Raw genomic sequence first — 19385 nt, forward strand, 5'->3', positions numbered from 1 at the left:
AGAACCTTGGTCATGGACCTAGCACAAAACACCAAACAGTTGAGAGCATATGGGTGGAAGCAGGGGGGAATAAAGAGTTGTTGGGGGATTGATTGTATGAATCTTAGATAGTTGTCAACAGTGCAGAATAGTTTTTTACTCAAATTGTCGGGATTTTATGGGTAACAATGGGCATGATGCTGGCGAAAAGAAGTATAGCACAGCAGTGGGGGTCCCGTCAGACACCCACACTTCCTCAGGGGAGTGAAGCAATGGATAATGCAATGATAGTGGATGTATATGTGATATGTCAAAAGATCATTTATCTGTTACAAATGTGTGTCTCATGATGATCAGTGCCAAAAATACATTGATAATATTTGAAAATGTTAATAAACAAAATTTAAAAAAAAAAAAATTGTCGGGATATTTTTCTGAAATTTGGTTCGCACTTAGGATCTTAATAGAAAGTAGTTGGGACAAAGGAACAGATGTAGGTAAAATCAGTTTTGCGAGTCCTTAATAGCGATTTATAGCGAATCGCTATTAAGGACTCACAAAATGGAATGTATGTAGGAATCGCAATAATAATTGTGAATCTTTAATATTCCTTAATTGCGAATTGCAAATTGCAATTCGCAATCAAGGAATACCTTCCCATTCATTCTAGGAATGAATGGGAATAGCGCATGCAATTTGCGAGTACCCAATAGGTACTCGCAAATTGCATGCACAATTTCAAGGGTGCAAGGGTTCCTAAAGGACACCCTGTTGCACCCCTGAAATGTGCATGTGTGCACATGTGGCGCACATACATGCCCTATGGGCATGTATGTGTGCCACATGGCACTTACAAAAGAGCAAAAAAGTGCTTTTTCAAAGGAAATCGCAAATTCCTTAAGGCAATCTCGCAATTTGCGATGCCTACTAGCATAGCATTTGCGATTCAATAAATGCTTGCGAGTAGGTATTTGCCTTCCTACATTGCACACAGCTGAATTGCAATCGCAAATGCTCAAATTCTGCGAATTTCAGCGTTTGCGATCGCAATTTGGCTTGCTACATATGGCACCAAAGGAACTTCTCACAAAGGCACTGGCATATTTTTTAAATATCTTGGTGGCAATCGCCTGTTGACTAGTGCTTATCGGCTATCTTCTCTACTTTGATTGTGCAGAAATGTAGAAACTCAGTTACAAGGGAGAGGGAAGAATTTAAATGGCCCCGAGGTAAAGGAATTCATCTTTTTTGGGTGAATGAAAAAGGTGGTAGACGTTTTGTGAATGGGATTGTACCAAACACCCAGACAGGCACAGCACATGGACCATAAAAGCACAGGACTAATACTTGTAGATAGAAAATTGGTAGCTGAAGAAGCCATGTAAACTAGCTACTCTAATGTTTGGCTTATATTTTCCCACTTTTTTTATTTTTTTAAATAACGCAATGAACACAGCCCACTCCATTTTGAATATGCATTTTTTTCTTTTCATCCCTCCTACTCATCCTCGTTTGATTACTGGATGACTACTTCAAAGAAAATCAAAGAGTCCATGAAGTCTGAAATTTGCAACTGTCTGTTTTTTTGTAACTTCTGTTACTAATGTGGAAATTACGTTCTGTGTGTATAAATGAGAAGCTGTTAGTTATGCATGTCTGATTATAGGAACTCTACGTCTCAATGTCAATAGCACTTAAGTGAATGTCCTGAAATATTCCAATACCATATTACTTTGACGGTGTTTTATATAGTTTTCTAGTTACCTCTATCAAATACTTTTAGCCCATCATTAGGTGTTGCACTGTACTAGGGACATGGAAAAAGTGCATGTGATTTTACTGTTACCATGGGGTGAAGCTACCCTAGTACTGTGTGATCACAAGTTAAACCCTAAGGAACGAGAAATTACCATGCAGGACCGATTTTCCGGTTGTAAAATCACAAGGAATTCCAAATGCTGTAGGGGTGGCGTATAGGCAGGTGGTAAATCTGCCCTAGTACTGTGTGATCGCATGTTAAACCTAAGGAATGGGAAATTACAATGCAGGGCCGATTTTCCCGGTTGTAACATCACATGGAATTCCCAATTCCAGTGAGTTTAGCCTATGAGCAGGCGTGGTAGGCAGCTGGTAAATGTGTGCCGGGACCTCTCGTGGGGTTTGAGGTAAAGGAGTGGGCTGTGGGGGGTAGGCGAAAGAAGGAAAAAGTGTTTTATGCCAAGGGGGAGAATTGTATGCTCCCTCCGTCAGAAATAAAAGCGAGAAATTAAGCTTGGCAAAGCCTCAGGGAATTTTACAGTGAAGAAATACCCCATGGAAAAGCTGGGTGTGGAAAAATCGAGACACTTGGAATCAGGCAAAGGGGAATATTATGAGGTAGCCCACTCCCCCTGACTCGTATGAGGGCCTTAGTGTCTATCTAGTATCAAACACTGGCTTAAGTAAATGCTACCACCCAGTACTGTCTCAAATTACTTTAGGGTTATTTGCATTATTAATAAGCCCCCTAAATGTACCCTACAGCCTGACATTTTTAGACTGCAGGCACACTCACATCCTTTGTTTTTCATATGTTCTGCACATTTTTAACAGCTCAGTTTCAAAACTGATTAAATATGAATTGAAAAAGCAAACAATTGACCCAAAATCAAGAGCTCTAAAACTAGAAGGGAAATAAAAAAAATCTTCTGACAGAATTAGAGCAAGGAGAGCGAACAGGTGTGTGATGGTGCAAGGGGAATTGTTTAACACATGCAGAATAACCAGGTCTCTTGAATCATTTAATAAAGCAGGTGGCATTTTTTATTGAGGAGGTTACATTTAATGGAGTTTTGACATCATCCGAATCCAAATTTGACAATCGTCAAAGCTGAGGTCTGACTATCAGTGGATGCAGGATTTAACAATTACTTGATCAGTAATTTTCAAACAAGCATCTGGGTTTCAACCTTCAGTAGATAAGGGATTTGACCGTGGATCTTAAATTTGACAATCATAAAATCTAGGCAATCATCATGAGTAAAATATAACACCCAATGGATATGTGATCTGACAATCAGTGGATCTGACCATGAACCAATAACAGACCTAGGATTTTACAACCCGGAAATGTGAGTTAGACAATAGCATTATGCAAACTTAAAGCCTTGCAGCAATTCTCAAAGCTGCAAATTCTAACGGTCTACAGCAGATATTTCATAGTTAAGCATGTGGCCAGTCAGCTGACCACAGAAAAAGCCCATGAGAACTAAAGAAGCCATTGCTCCTGAGCAGATTATGCTCCAAACCTACTTGCTACCAGGTGAGCCAAAAGTGCCAAACAAGGAAGTTAAACGGTTTCAAAAGAATCTCAGAAAGATGCAGAAAGCTGGGGAATCCCCAAGGTCAACCATGTACTTTGTAAACATGTATGCAGGAAACAGTTCACAGTACAGGATTTTCAAGAAAGGATGGTTCAAAATGTTATTGGGGAGAATATTTGCCCTACCAGTATTACCTCAGCTGAAAGAAAACTACCTCGGGAGATAAACCTCAGCCAAAACTTGAAGTGCCCAAATGTATAAGCCTATTTTGTTGGACAGTAGACAATTGAGCATGGACATTTAAAGGGTGCTGTACTTTATTTCTAGGGATTCATTTTGCAGCCAAATAGTCAGAGATGTGAGCAACAAATAACATCAAACAGAGAAGTAAGTGTACTATGCAAGTTTCAAACAAGAATATTCTTAAGGGGTGGCTAAGCGCCGGCGAAGATGGCCGCTTAGTTCGGAGCTCCGTCGGAGCGGCGGCCTTCCCCACAGATATCCGACCATTACCAGGCATGCGGAGCGGCCACGGGGTGCAGTGGCCCTGCTGGTGACCTGTGCTCCTTAACTCTCGAAACCCCGGGGGCCGGGGACGCCTCCGCCGCGAAGTAACGGCGGCCGAACCGTGCGGCGCTGGGGAGAGCAGCAAAGACGGGAGGAGAGGGACACGCGACGTCCCGGACTCGCGGCCTACCCTCGAAGCGGCGAAATCGCTGGGCTGAACATTGGCGGCGGGAATCCTGCCCTGAGGTGAACGGCGGCTGGGACTGGACCTGTGTGGCAGAGTACCGCCTTCCTTGTGGTGACCGAGGGCGGCCGGGCGCACCGCTACAACGATGGGCCGGCGGTGACGGAGGTGAGACAGCGATATTGGAGGCCGGCGGGCAGTGCCAGGTTTGCGGTGTGGCGTTGGGGTGGCCGGCTCCTCCCTCGAGCCCGGCTTCCGTGCACCCCTGCATCTAGATGCCCCCCCGAAGAATCCCCCTGAGGCGGTGCCCGGAGGAGAAGCGCTAGTCCGGCAGGGCCCGGGGGCAGGGGCAGGACGGACATTCGATAACCCCCGGAGGGGAGTGAGGCGGCACGCGCCTGGCGCCCCCCTTTGGTTCTCCCTTGGGACACTGGAACGTGGTTCCCTTCACGACATCCGCTGACGGAGCACGCCCCGTCCTTGGGCCAGTTTGGAGGCGTCCCGGGGGAGGCTTGGCGACAGACAGGACCATCCACCTACGCGGTGACTCGCTACCTGAGTGGCGGAGCTCCGCTGAGGGCCACATGGCGGCCGGAGCGGCAGGGCCGGTGGGTGCCGCAGACCCAGACGAGGGCCCAGCTTGAGGGTTCGTGAGGAAGCCGCCCGGTGGGGCGTCACAGCAGGAGCGATCTCCCTCGCGGGCCGTTCTCGTGAAAAGGGGGCTTCGCGACAGATCCCATCATGAGGCCCAAGGGGACGGCGGCGGCCCAAGCTAACAAGTTGGACAAATATACGGTCCCGAAGCAGCCTCCCCAGTCCGAGGGGACGGCCGGGGAGCGGGATACACCGGCGGAGCCCTCCCTGGCGGCCATCATGTCCGCCATCCAGACACTGGGGACTACCCTCGAGACCAAAATCGACAAAATGTCCACCTTTTGCGCACAGACTTAAATAAAACGTCGGATAAGGCCAGAGCCAACGAGACAGACATCGCGGAACTCCAAGCCTCCTCCAGAAAGCTTGAGCAAAGGGTGAATGAGCTAGTACACCAGCACCGCCCTGAAGCTGGAGTATCAGGAAGGGAGGGCCCGAATAAACAACGTCCGGGTGGTGGGGGTCCCGGAGGGTTCGGAAGAGCCTAGTGTGGACCTGTTCCTTGAGGATCTAATCCTTAACACCCTGAAGCCGAGGCGGCTCTCCGCTATGTTCTCGGTTGAAAGAGCCCATTGTGCGCCGGTCCCCAGGCCTAAACCAGGAGCCCCGCCGCGCACCATCATAGCCCGGATCCTCAACTTTAGAGATAGGGACGCCATTCTTCAAGCTGCGAGGCAGAAAGGGGACATACAATACGAAAACGCGACGGTCAGATTTTTTCCTGACTTCACACTCAAGGTGCAATTGGAGCGTTGTTCGTATGAGGGGGTGAAGGCAGCATTGCGGGAGAGGGGCATCAAATACATGATGTTTTTCCCGGCGAAGCTCGAAGTTATTGACGGCAGTAGATCCCTCTTCTTCACTTCGCCTTCAGAGCTGCAGGACTGGCTGGAAAGGGGGGCTTTGCGTCAGACGGCCGGCACGGCGAGGGAGGACAGAGGCGCAGTGCAGACGGGCCTGATGGCCCCCCGAGCAGATGGGGCAGCGGTGGAGAAATCCAGTCAAGACTCCTGGCGTTCAAGATCCCACAGTCCAGACATGGGTGACATTTGAGGACCGCAGGGATGTTGGTGCTGTTGACTGGCGCCCCCCCCCCCCAGAAGATTATCTGCTGAACTGTAATGTATATTCTCATTCCAAGACTTGATTAAATGCAGCTGAAGGCGGCTGAATATAAGGCCCTAGCCACGGAGGCGGCTAAGACACTAGCCATGCACAAAGGCGGGCAGTTGTATGACCAGGGGGACAAGGCGGGTAACTTCATTGCTTGGCTAGATAAAAAGCAAATGGCACAGAGAGTAGTGGCCGAAATCCGCTCTGCGAAGGACGTTCCCCTGACCGAGCCGCAGCAGATAATCGGCGAATTTGCCGCCCATTTTAAAGATGTATACAGTAGTGCCACAGACCGAATGGAAGAGGACTCAACTGACCTCCTGAAGGATATCAGGCTGCCGGTGCTCTCAGAGGAGGACCGTGACGGGCTGGACGGCGACCTCACCGTCGCCGAACTGGTCAAAGCTATTGGAGACCTGCGGACGGGGAAGGCCTTGGGCCCAAACGGCATACCCATTGAGTTGTACAAGTTTAGGCCCGACAGTCTGGGTGTGCATCTCAAGAATATGTTCGAGGACAGTAAGGCACAGGGTAAACTGCAGAGAGACCAACGACTTGCCACCCTAGTGGCTATCCCCAAGGAGGGAAAACCCAGAGACCGCTGCTCCTCATATAGGCCAATATCGTTGCTAAACGCCGAATCTAAGATACTGGCCAAGCTCCTGGCGAACCGGCTCAAACCGTTGCTCACTAAGCTGGTCCATCCAGACCAGTCGGGCTTCATGCCGCACCGGAACACAGCTCTCAATCTGAGGAAATGGAAAATTGCGAGACCTATATGTCCCCTACGTCCCCCTCAAACGCTTTACTTCTACATGCATGTATCCCATGCTTTTCCCCTACATGGCCTGTCTATCACCATGGCCTGTCTATCATGATGCTTATGCTATAAACGTGGCCTGTCATCATCCAGTCTCCCATGAGAGAAACGACAAATCTGTATTGAGGCCTACACGTTTCGCATCATGTTTTCCTGCACCACATGAAAACCTGTGTTTTGTGGCTCAGCCAGACCCGAAAAGAGGTTTCAGGCCTCAGACGTTCAGAAAGCTGCAGCTGCGTATCCTTGGCCTTGCACACTTGGGCCTCAGCCAAAGGGGCCCGGTCAAAGGTGCCGAGACAGTATTGAGCACGGTTATCTGCTTACTCCTACCGAGCCGCATTCCTGCCTGGAGAAGGAGGAATAAACATAACCCATCTGCAAAGGAGAAAGCCTAGCCTTTCTGTCTCTTTTCTTGTGATTGCAAAGCTCACGTCAGTGAAAAGCCCATAGCCCCCATGTAAGGCCTACGCAGTGAATGAAGAAATAAATGCCATATCGGCTCTTGGTGATGGGCAACCTATGTCACAAATCAGTCCCTGCTCCAGACTTTAGATATCAGATAATACAAGATGTGCTGGTCGTCCTGACACTGAAGGCCTCACTTCCAGACTCCCCGGCTGCACAGTAACCCCTCCCCACGTCAGCTACACGTCATGCTCGAATCGAGCACAAGTAAGGCAAAGTTCCAGTAAAATTCCAGCAGATCACGCAACCCCCTACAGGTATCCACCCACCTATGACAATTACCTATTATCATCAAGTGGACGCTCACATGGATGCCCACCTCACACCTACCTACACACCCACATGCTCTTATCTCATTCTCTTTTGCTCTTTTGCTTACGTATATTATAGAAATGTATATATACTGTACTCTGTGAATAATGCTTTTGAGAATACTTTTGAGACCCTTCCAGATCCCTTGTGGTGATGGTACTATTCTCCCTATGACTCGAGTTATTGGAATAAAGCCCTTTTGAACCTGATACCACAGACTCAGCCTCTTGCTTTATGCATGATCATATTGAAATCATAGAAATTCCGAGTGCGTAATATTTTATTTACGACAAATCGATAATAAATGGCGCCCGAATAGGGACAAATCTCCTTCCCCATGCGCCGGAGATGAAGGTCCAGTTTTGCCCCTTCCACAGCCGTGACGGACTTCAAGTGTACACGCCGCGGGTTTTCCCCGCCAACTCCCTCAGGCCAACGAAGGAGACGGACTGCGACCAGGCATCCATACGAGGCGATGAGGATTGCGGATTGTCCCGACCCAGAGCCCACCCTGCGAGAGAGCTGTGTCCGAGGTTTCTAGAGATCCACCTAAGATACGCCATTCCCTGCGCAGCGTCAAGTATCCGAGGCCTTCAAGTTCAAGTTCAAGTTCTGCTTCCCGGTGAGTTTTCTCATGGGGGTTGCAATACAGACAGGTTCATTTAATGAACACGGTAAAGACGTGTCTCACTTGTGAGACCGGTATGTTCAAGAGCATGCATCAAGAATTAAAGAAATAAAGTCCAAGTTTTCAGGTGCACCGATTTAACTGTATGAATGTTATTGTCTTAGTCAGGTTCAGTTAGGTTTGAATGTGTTAGGTTTTTATGTAAGTTGGTTTCATTGTGATTTTTGTTTTTCGTTCATTGTGATTTTTGTTTTCGGTTACATTCCAACATGCCGTTGTTTTCAAAACTGCGTAAGATATGTACCAGAAATGATCGACTCCGCCTACACCGAATGGGGAGGGCCGCTGACCCCAGCTGTTTGCGGTGTGGACACGCAGAAGGCAACTTCTACCACACCATCTGGGAGTGTGGGGTTCTCCAACTTTATTGGGCCCAGATAGTGGGAGAACTAGGGAAAGTACTTGAGATGATCCTACCCCTGGACCCCAAACTAGTTCTACTAGGGCTAACGAATGATACAGACCTGACGCGACCCCAGCTCATTTTCTTAACACTAGCATTAGTGGTGGCCAAGAGGGACGTGGCGCGGGAATGGGGAGCCCCGAACCCCCCGAGGCTCGAAGACTGGAGGAGGGGGATGGATATGTATATGGCGGCCGAAAGAGTAACATACAAAGCACGGGGCTGCCCAAAAAAAATTGCCAGAGTGTGGGGGAAGTGGCGACGATATCACGGCCTGGATGGGGGGCTATGAGGGGGAAGAGAGGGCTGTGCTGCCAGCCGGGTTGCACATGAACACGACCTGGATGCACCGTGAGACACCCATGGATGGCGGGTGCCTCTATATTAACGTATCGAGATGTCTGTGGCTATGCGGGGGGAGGGGGGCGGTGGGTGGTAATAGAGCACTCAGAGATGGACGCTTCACTGTGACATGCTTATTATGTTCTGCGTTGGAAATACAATTTAAAATAAATAAAAATAATTTAAAAAAAAAAAAAAAAAAGATATGTACCAGAAAAGGTGTACTAGAGGAACCAGTTAACATTCCGCCTAGAGACACACCTGGACATTTCATGTACTGTAAGCATGGTTTAGATGCCGTGTTGTTTTTAGAACTATGGGTGGATTACACGAAGGATTTAGAGACAAAGTATAGATGGCCTATCACGGGAACAGGGGATGCGGAAAGCATTATGAAAGTAGAGGAAGAAATATGGAAGAGAAAATCTAGACCTGCTCAGAAGGACGCCATTGAGTTGTGGCGCAAGGAGTCACATAGAAGAACAGAAAAAGAGTTCCACAAAATAGAGAGAAGTAAAAATGAGTCTGAAAAAGCCAAAGAAAAGAAATTACAGGAGGAAGGGGAACGGGTAAAAAGAGAGCAGATCGAAAGAAAAAAGAATACTGTCGTTGCTGGTATTTACCCCGTCCTTTCAGAGGAACTAGCAAAAGTGACCCCAGTAGAAAGTTCCATTAGAGAGCCACCGCCAGTACCCCGAAAAATAAAACAAACAGCATCCGAAAGGTTTATTAACACCTACCTAGAGAAATCCCCACCAGCATACGTGGACGGATCTTTCCCTGCACCCCCAACGCAAGACCAGCTCCAGGAGCTCGAGGATGGCGGGGAGGGAGGATCCGGAATAGCGTCAGGAGGGGGGCCGACAGTAAAAGTAGACATCCCCGAATGTATATACGATCCAGATCCAGGAAAGGACAGAATGCTCGTGTTTTCACTACGGCTTAGACGAGCAGTCACAGATTTGGAAAAATTACCAGATATGGATAAACATCTAAAGAAAATGTACACATTCATAAGAACAGGGGAAGGTTCGGAGAGCATAGCAGATGCTGTACAAAATAGAAAAGTGATTATTAAGAACCATATCCTTCGCTTCCTAATTAACTGTCTGATCAGGGAAAAAGACGAAGGTAACGGGGATGTAGACCGTCGTTATATTGGTTGGAGTGACCGCATAGATGCCGGTCAGCATGATAAATCAGGACAGACAGACAACATGTTGGCCAAAATCCGAAAGGCAATAATAGCGTCACACGAAGCAGGACTGAACGAAAAAGCTGCGTTATCATCTGATGATGATGAAGTAGGGGACCAAGATAAAATACCATATGTGGGCCATGCCCGACGATTCGAAAGGCCCAAGGGCCTAAATCACCGTAAACAGGGAACGGCTATAAAAAAAAGATATTCCCTTGAAAGTCTGTTCCAAATCACCGACAAAGCGGTGAATGAATGGTTAGGTAACGAACAGCCCTTCACCCCGACCGAAAACGAACTAGCACGGTCAGCCACTCTGTGGGTATCCCAATATGATTTATATAATAATGATATCGTAGCACAGACGTTCTTGAGCCTTCCACCAAACGAACAGCGCATAGCTGGTGTTTACATGGTCCAACATTTAATAACATTGTATGAGAGCCAATATTCTGGTCCTGGTCTATTGTATAGGTTGCTGGACGACATAATACTAGACAGATGGATGAACTTGGGTACAGAATTGATTAATGTCATCTTGGATCAGCGACACAAATATATAGTATACGTAACTAGGTCCCTCCTTCCCGCTCCACCCCAGGTTAAAGGGCAGGCGTACGACAAGTTGAACCCCCTACGGGAGGTTCATCCTGTAAAGGGTGCAAATAACGAACTGCAACGGGTGTATGTCTACACCCCTCTGTCAAAATTAGAGATACTGGAAATGAAAAAAATGTTACCCTCCCATGATAAAGATCCAGGGGGTTTTCACAGAGAACTAAAAGACATTCTCCGCTTAGGGGAATATACATATGCAGACATTCTAAAGCTATTAAAAGTACTATTGCCTGCTGGTGTTTACGAGAAGCTTAAAGAAAAGGACTGGGAGGTGGGAGAGAAAAAGATCGGCTGGGATGTGTTGCAAAGAGAAGAAGACGCAAGAGGCCCGGGGGTTGGTCTGGGTCCTCGAGCTAAAGAATTACCTGAACTCCTTGTGCAGGTTTTGCCGAGATTATTAATTACCAAGAAAGAAGACTGGGATGCTATTTCAGCTTGTAAACAGAAACCAGACGAGGACACTAGCGATTTTTACTCTAGGTTTGAGAAATGTTTTACTATCAATAGTGGCCTTAAGCCCGGTAGCGATTCATATTCCCATCTTTTCGTGAGCAAATTAGTAGAAAATTCCATACCTGAGGTAAAGTATAGGGTACTGAAGGTTGAGAGTACTTGGCAAGCAAGCAGCCCTTCCCAAATGTTACAGATGTTACAGTATCACCAGAACAGAATTAGAGAGGAACATGACCAAGAAAAGAGACGCATGAAAGACACAAAGATGAAGATGCTGGTGGCCCAATCAACACCGGCAAACACAAACACGAACAAGAATAGCACGAAACAAACTAGTGGGACTTGTAATTATTGCAAGAAACCAGGCCACTTCGTAAATGAATGTGCAGTGCTTAAACACAATATAGCCATAGGTAAAACAAAGCCTCGTCAGTATCCTCCCAAGGGCAGTAACACACATCAGACATCAGATACGTTTCCACCGCCTGTCCATGCACCTGCACCAGCCAGAGCCACAACACAAATGTATGAGCACGCCCCAACTACCTATCCAGAATACCAAGCATATTCATGAAGCAGCCCAGAGAGGGAATTCGACTTGCCCCTTATTCTAGTTCCTGTGGACCAAGCGGGTCCCTATGTACATGCACGTTTACTAGGACAAAATAAAAAGTTTTTGATTGACACGGGGGCGAGTAGAACCACTATCAGTCATTCCGAGGTGCCAGGGGCACCCCTCTCGGGCTCAAAGAGTGCATCCCTGGGTTTTTCAGGTAGACCTATTATTAATGAGGTTTCGGAACCAATCTCCTTAGGAGTTGGTCCACTAATACATACTACAGACTTACTGCTTACTAAATCATGTCCAGAAAACTTACTTGGTATAAAAACATTAAAGGAACTGGGAGCAATTATCTGTTGCTCGCCAGAAGGAGTGCGACTGTATTTACGTGATTTCAAGGGACATTTTGTAATGAAAGATATTGACATCAGGCTCCAAAATGTACCACAGCACCTATGGGCACAAGGCCCGACTGATGTAGGTTACATGAACATTACACCGCACCAGGTCACCCTCAAGGAAGGTGTAGTGCTGCCACGGATTAGACAATACAAAATACCACCTGAGGCTGAAGTGGGGTTACTGAAAATAATAGATGACCTAATTGCACAAGGGGTGGTGATTGAGACTGATTCAAATATATGCAATTCACCGGTTCTTCCTATTCTTAAAAGAACTAACCCCAATACACCACCTGTATATAGATTAGTTGTGGACCTGCGAGAATTAAACAAATGTGTGGTGCCACAGTACCCTGTGGTCGCGGACATCTCTTCATTATTGACTGCCATTGATGCACATGCTACGTTCTTTACAGTTATCGATCTGAAGAACGCTTTCTTCAGTATCCCAATACATCCAGACAGCCAATATCTTTTCGGTTTCAGTTTAAAAGGCCGCAGCTTCAGATTCACAAGAGCACCACAGGGCTTCACGGAAAGTCCTAGCATCTATAGTCAGGCACTCAAAAGACAACTGGACAGTATCCATATGCCTAGCTCTACAGCACTGATACAGTATGTCAATGACATTCTCATCACTGCAAGATCGGAGCATGATTGTGAAGATGCTTCACTGACGGTCTTACGCTTTCTGGCTGACAAGGGGCACAAAGTGTCCCCTTCGAAGTTACAATTCTGTGAACAGCAAGTGGCGTACCTTGGGCACTTGCTATCCAAGGAGGGTAGGAGACTGACACCAGAACGTATACAATTGATTTCTGGCCTTTCACAGCCCAAGACGCAAAAGGAGGTACGTGCATTCATTGGCCTCACTTCATATTGCAGGCAGTGGATTCCCCAGTATGCTTACATAGCCAAGCCCCTCATACAGTTGACGACACAGGAGGCATCTTCTACTAATGTCCTCCCTTGGACACAAGAACACACTGTAGCATTTGAAGAATTAAAAAGAGCTTTATGTCAAGCACCAGTTTTAGCAATCCCTGATTACAACAAATCTTTTATGCTTTTCGTGACAGAGCGGGATGGAACAGCACTATCTGTCCTCACACAAGATCATGCAGGAAAACACAAGCCCTGTGCTTATTTTTCTAGTACATTGGACCCAGTAGCCCAGGCCTTGCCTGCGTGCCTAAAATCTGTTGCAGCAACGGCCTTAGCCATAAGACAAAGTGACTCGATAGTGCTGGGCCACCCCCTGACAGTACAAGTACCGCACGCAGTAGAGGTTCTCTTGAACCGAACACAAACCCAACACCTGACTGTAGCGAGACTGACAGGTTATGAGCTGACGTTATTTCAACCACACATCGAGATCAGACGATGCAACATACTAAATCCTGCTACTCTTTTGCCCTCTAGTACAGAAAGCGTTTCCTCACATGACTGTGTAGAAGTAATACATACCGTGACTAAACCAAGACAAGACTTGACAGATGTTGCACTCCCAGACCCTGATCTAACACTATATGTTGACGGCTCATGCATGAGGACGGGGGCGGGAGAATTAGTGGCAGCGTATGCAGTGACCACTGCTACTGAAATCATAGAGACTAAAAGAATAGACATACTGTCAGCACAAGCAGCAGAGCTCATCGCCCTGACACAAGCGTGCATAAGAGCTAAGCACCTGAGAGTAAACATTTACACCGACTCACAATACGCATATGGGGTAGTTCATGACTTCGGAGTACTGTGGAGAGAAAGAGGTTTCTTGACCTCTCACGGGGCCAAGATACAGCATGGCCCCCTTATTCAAGCCCTTCTGGAAGCAATACATTTACCAACAACCATAGCTATCCTGAAATGCAAAGCACATACTAAAGCCACAGATATCATTTCTCAAGGCAATGATCTGGCAGACCGAACTGCTAAACAGACAGCTCAGACCCCACTAGACATGACGAACTCACAGGTACCGTCAATGACCAAAGCCATGATAGTCAGGGATCCTTCCAGGGATGTACAAGACATACAGACACATGCTACTCTAGACGAATTAAAGAAATGGTCGGAACAAGGAGGGGTACTGACTGATCAGGGTTGGATGACTAAGGGCAAAACAACATGGTTTCTTCCTGATTCGATGGTACAAGTGATCATAAATACCGCACATAGTCCTGCACACTTAGGAGAGAAAGCAATGCTAGACAGCTTACAGAATATATGGTTCAACAAGCACCTGCGTGCTGCAGTGAAACAAAAGGTCAGAACATGTATGATCTGTTGCCAATTCAATCCAGGTAAATGCATACCGATGGAACAAGGTGGATTCCATCCACCTGACCATCCTTTTGAAGTCCTCCAAATGGATTATATCCAAATGGACAGATGTAGAGGTTACAAATATGTCCTGGTAGTAGTATGTTCACTGTCAAGGTGGACCGAAGCTTATCCAGTCCCTGATTATACTGCTGTAACTACCGCCAGACAATTGGTGCGAGAGTTTTTCCCACGTTATGGATTACCGCGTGTCGTATATTCCGACAACGGTCAGCCTTTCTCCTCTGAACTCATGAAACAAGTGTCCCTTCTGTTAGGGTATACCTGGAAGTTCCATTGTGTACGACATCCTGAGGCAGCAGGCCTTGTAGAAAGACATAATCAGACCTTAAAGATAAAACTAGCGAAGATTTGCGCAGACAAAGGTGTAGATTGGATGGTAGCCCTGCCGGTTGCCCTCTTTTACATGCGAATGGTAGCTCATTCTAGAACAGGCTTATCTCCCTATGAAGTGGTTTTTGGTAGACCACCGAATATGTGGGGCACTCCAATGCCTAAAAAAATTACTGATATTGATAGTAACATGCTGACAGATTACCTGGCTTCCTTGATGTCTGCACTACTCTCTTGTCGTTCACAGGTTGCCGCCGCCTTCCCTGACAACACCCAGGTCAAAGAACACTCGATTGCTCCTGGGGACTATGTATTGATAAGGAACTTTGATAGATCAAGTCCTCTTGAGCCGAGGTGGAAGACGCCAAAGTTGGTGTTGTTGACCACAAGGACCGCCGTTAAAGTCGAAGGACGGAAAGGATGGGTTCATCTTCATCATTGTAAACGCTACTTCGGGAATAACGATACGTTCAAAAAGGACACTAACTTTTCGGACTTTGAGCCCCCTTTACTAGAGGAGACTCCGCAGCAGGAGTACAAAGCTAAACTTAGATCTAATAAGTCGGAACCCGTTTGATCAATTAAGTCCACTAGGTGGTGAAGCGGTTGAACATGTATTCTGGCTTGCATAAGATCTCGAACGATACTAACGATAAAAAGAGCAAGATGAAAAGCAAATACTGTAAAATACTACGTGGTAGATGTATAGTGACTTTGATTTTTCTATCTCTTCTGTGTATCATGATAATATGTATCAGCTTAATACTACATGCTATTTTTCCTCCTATTGCTTCACTCTTACACTCCTCCACTAATGATACCATAATACACACATTTAGTGTTCTGCCATCCCATGAGCTAACATATCGACTTGCCTTACGCAACAATACCTTTATTCAGATGCTGCACCATTCACATCAGACTAGCAATGCTACAGACTGCTGGGTCTGTGGCCGACTTCACCCGTATCAGAAGGTGAAGGGAGTGTTGCCTCTTTTCCCTTTTCCATTCTCCCATAATGGTTCTTGTGGAGCATGGTTTGCCTTAATGACATCCATCAACGGTGATGCCAAAGAATGTCAAGACGAGGAGTGTAGGGGCGAGTGGGTATGGGGTGACTTGAATAAAGTCATGAATGAAGCATGTTTCCCAGATGAAGAGGGTCTTCCCCAAAGGAAAGGTACAGAACTAGAAAATGAAGAGTATCTGCAAGGAAATGCGACCCTCGATTTTATAGTGTTGAATGTAAAGCCCATACACATGTCAGGTCCATCCTCAATTACAGTTCTGCCGGTGAAAGGGAACTTGTGTGTCAGAAAAGAAGGCTCAGTACATTTGGGACACAGCGAGTGTAATACTATAATAGTGTTTAAAGACAAAGGAAAGTCCTATTTCAGAGCATCACGACACACCTATTTTATTTGTGGCCAGACAGCCTATGTGCAATTGCCCTTACACTGGGGTGGGACGTGTTACATATCATTTCTTTTACCACCCGTTTTCTTGGCCCCATCGACCTATCATCAAGATCTTCGACTCGCACTTGTCAGACACAGACGAGGGCTCGGTGCCTCTGGCATTGACCAGACTGAGACAGCTTGGGAGCAATACACGGATTTCAACAAAGGATTCTTTTTCTTCATAGGTCCCGTCCAGAATAGTAAACTTATCCGCAGGCTAACAAGGATTCTAGAAACAGTTGCTAATGAGACTGCATCAACCCTGGGGAATTTGACCCAGGAACAGTCCGCTATGAGACTGGTCGTTCTTCAGAATCGTCTTGTTCTTGACGTCATCCTGGCGGATAGGGGCGGGGCTTGTAGGGTCATCGGTTCTAGCTGTTGCGTTTTCATTCCTAATAACGCACTGTCTGTATACAAAGCAATAACAAGGCTCCACAAGATTGCCCAAAGCATACATCAAGACCCAGGCACGTGGACTTGGTCCAGTTGGCTCTGGGGATTAATATCGGCATGGGGATGGAAAGTGTTGACCATCTGTGGATTAATACTACTAATGATATTTAGTTGTTGTCTATGTCTGCAGTGTGGTCCGGCCATTTGCGGCCTGTGTGCTACCGCATGTGTTCCACATCCCCATTTACAAAGAATTGAAAACGGAAAAATAATGCTGCAAGAACAGATTGACTGTCTCATGAGAATAGACGTGACATGAAGGGTCCACTAGGGGACAAGGAGGGAATGAGGAAATGGAAAATTGCGAGACCTATATGTCCCCTACGTCCCCCTCAAACGCTTTACTTCTACATGCATGTATCCCATGCTTTTCCCCTACATGGCCTGTCTATCACCATGGCCTGTCTATCATGATGCTTATGCTATAAACGTGGCCTGTCATCATCCAGTCTCCCATGAGAGAAACGACAAATCTGTATTGAGGCCTACACGTTTCGCATCATGTTTTCCTGCACCACATGAAAACCCGTGTTTTGTGGCTCAGCCAGACCCGAAAAGAGGTTTCAGGCCTCAGACGTTCAGAAAGCTGCAGCTGCGTATCCTTGGCCTTGCACACTTGGGCCTCAGCCAAAGGGGCCCTGTCAAAGGTGCCGAGACAGTATTGAGCACGGTTATCTGCTTACTCCTACCGAGCCGCATTCCTGCCTGGAGAAGGAGGAATAAACATAACCCATCTGCAAAGGAGAAAGCCTAGCCTTTCTGTCTCTTTTCTTGTGATTGCAAAGCTCACGTCAGTGAAAAGCCCATAGCCCCCATGTAAGGCCTACGCAGTGAATGAAGAAATAAATGCCATATCGGCTCTTGGTGATGGGCAACCTATGTCACAAATCAGTCCCTGCTCCAGACTTTAGATATCAGATAATACAAGATGTGCTGGTCGTCCTGACACTGAAGGCCTCACTTCCAGACTCCCCGGCTGCACAGTAACCCCTCCCCACGTCAGCTACACGTCATGCTCGAATCGAGCACAAGTAAGGCAAAGTTCCAGTAAAATTCCAGCAGATCACGCAACCCCCTACAGGTATCCACCCACCTATGACAATTACCTATTATCATCAAGTGGACGCCCACATGGACGCCCACCTCACGCCTACCTACACACCCACATGCTCTTATCTCATTCTCTTTTGCTCTTTTGCTTACGTATATTATAGAAATGTATATATACTGTACTCTGTGAATAATGCTTTTGAGAATACTTTTGAGACCCTTCCAGATCCCTTGTGGTGATGGTACTATTCTCCCTATCACTCGAGTTATTGGAATAAAGCCCTTTTGAACCTGATACCACAGACTCAGCCTCTTGCTTTATGCATGATCATATTGATATCATAGAAATTCCGAGTGCGTAATATTTTATTTACGACAAATCTACGGCGGCTCCATGGTGTTATGGGGTGCTGCCAGACGATCCAAGAAGATGCGGTGGTGGTGTCATTGGATGCTACTATGGCATTTGATACTCTGAAATGGCCCTATATGATGGCGGTTCTCAAGCGGCTGGGATTTGGTCCCAACTTTGTAGGATGGGTGCGTCTCCTCTATACCGAACCGTTGGCACAGGTGGTAGTCAACAACAGGGGCTCCGAGGTCTTCACACTCGAGAGGGGGACGAGACAGGGCTGCCCCCTCTCGCCCTTACTGTTTGCGCTCTGCCTCGAGCTGCTGGCGGCCTGGATAAGACAGGATCCATCGATACAAGGGCTGCGCTGGGCGGAGGGATGGGAGGACAGAATCTCGCTATACGCGGATGACGTCCTGCTCTACCTGGCATCACCGGGAAAATCGCTCCGGGTTGCATTAGATATCCTTACCAGCTTCGGAAAAAACTCCGGCTACAGTATCAACTGGGGCAAATCGCTGCTTTATGTGTTGCGCGGAGCCCCCCCTCCTCTCCCTCGTGGGTGCCCGATTCAGGTAGCCACGGAGGGATTCCGATATTTAGGAATATACATTTCCGGGGATGCAAAAAACCGCTTTGATGCAAATCTCAGGCCGCCTCTGCAGAGGTTCCAAAGGGACGTGGCTGCATGGAGGAAGCTCCTGTTGACCTTGCTTGGGCGAGCGGCCCTGTTCAAAATGATGGCCCTACCGCGGTTTCTTTATGCGCTTCAAAATTACCCGGATTTGATGCCACACAGATACTTTGCCGATATCGAAGCCGCCCAGCGGGACTTGCTCTGGAATGGGGCGCCACGTATAGCTCTCCAGAAGCCTACCATGGGGTGGTACGACGGAGGCATAGCCCTGCCTGACATCCGCAAATATTACTGGGCGGCGCATCTCTCAGCCATCAACCAGGGCACGTACAGTAGTGGGGACGACCCGGGGTACGGGATGGACAGATGGCTCCTCCCCGGAGGGAACTTTGAGGCGGCATTCAATTCGCGCCCTGGGAAATTTCCCCTAACGGGACCTACGCAACACTCGGTCCAACTGTGGCATATTGTAAATCGAAAGCTGGGCTGGACTGATAAATTGACGAAGGCTACCCCACTCTGGGTGTCGGAGAAGCTCGGGTTACTGGGGCGCACCAAGGGATTTCGCAGTTGGGATCTAATCGGTATCTCCCGTATCGGGGACCTTTGGGGGGCTGAGGGTGTGCTGTCCTTCGCCGCCCTACAACAGTCACACGAATTAGCACAGAATGAATATTTCTGCTATTTGCAGGTCCGCCACTCTCTCACAACCAACATCCCTTCGGGGACGCCTCTCCAGGAATCCTCCCC

General features: G+C 47.4%; 1 protein-coding gene across 3 annotated transcripts in view; it reads right to left on the bottom strand.

The window, feature by feature from the left end:
• AXDND1 (axonemal dynein light chain domain containing 1) overlaps positions 1 to 19385 on the bottom strand; it is a 564522-nt gene that overhangs the window by 462493 nt on the left and 82644 nt on the right. The gene's annotated exons all lie outside the window — the stretch shown is intronic.

This window comes from Triturus cristatus, chromosome 4_2, assembly GCF_964204655.1.
Source record: "Triturus cristatus chromosome 4_2, aTriCri1.1, whole genome shotgun sequence".
NCBI classification, from domain to species: Eukaryota; Metazoa; Chordata; class Amphibia; order Caudata; family Salamandridae; genus Triturus; species Triturus cristatus.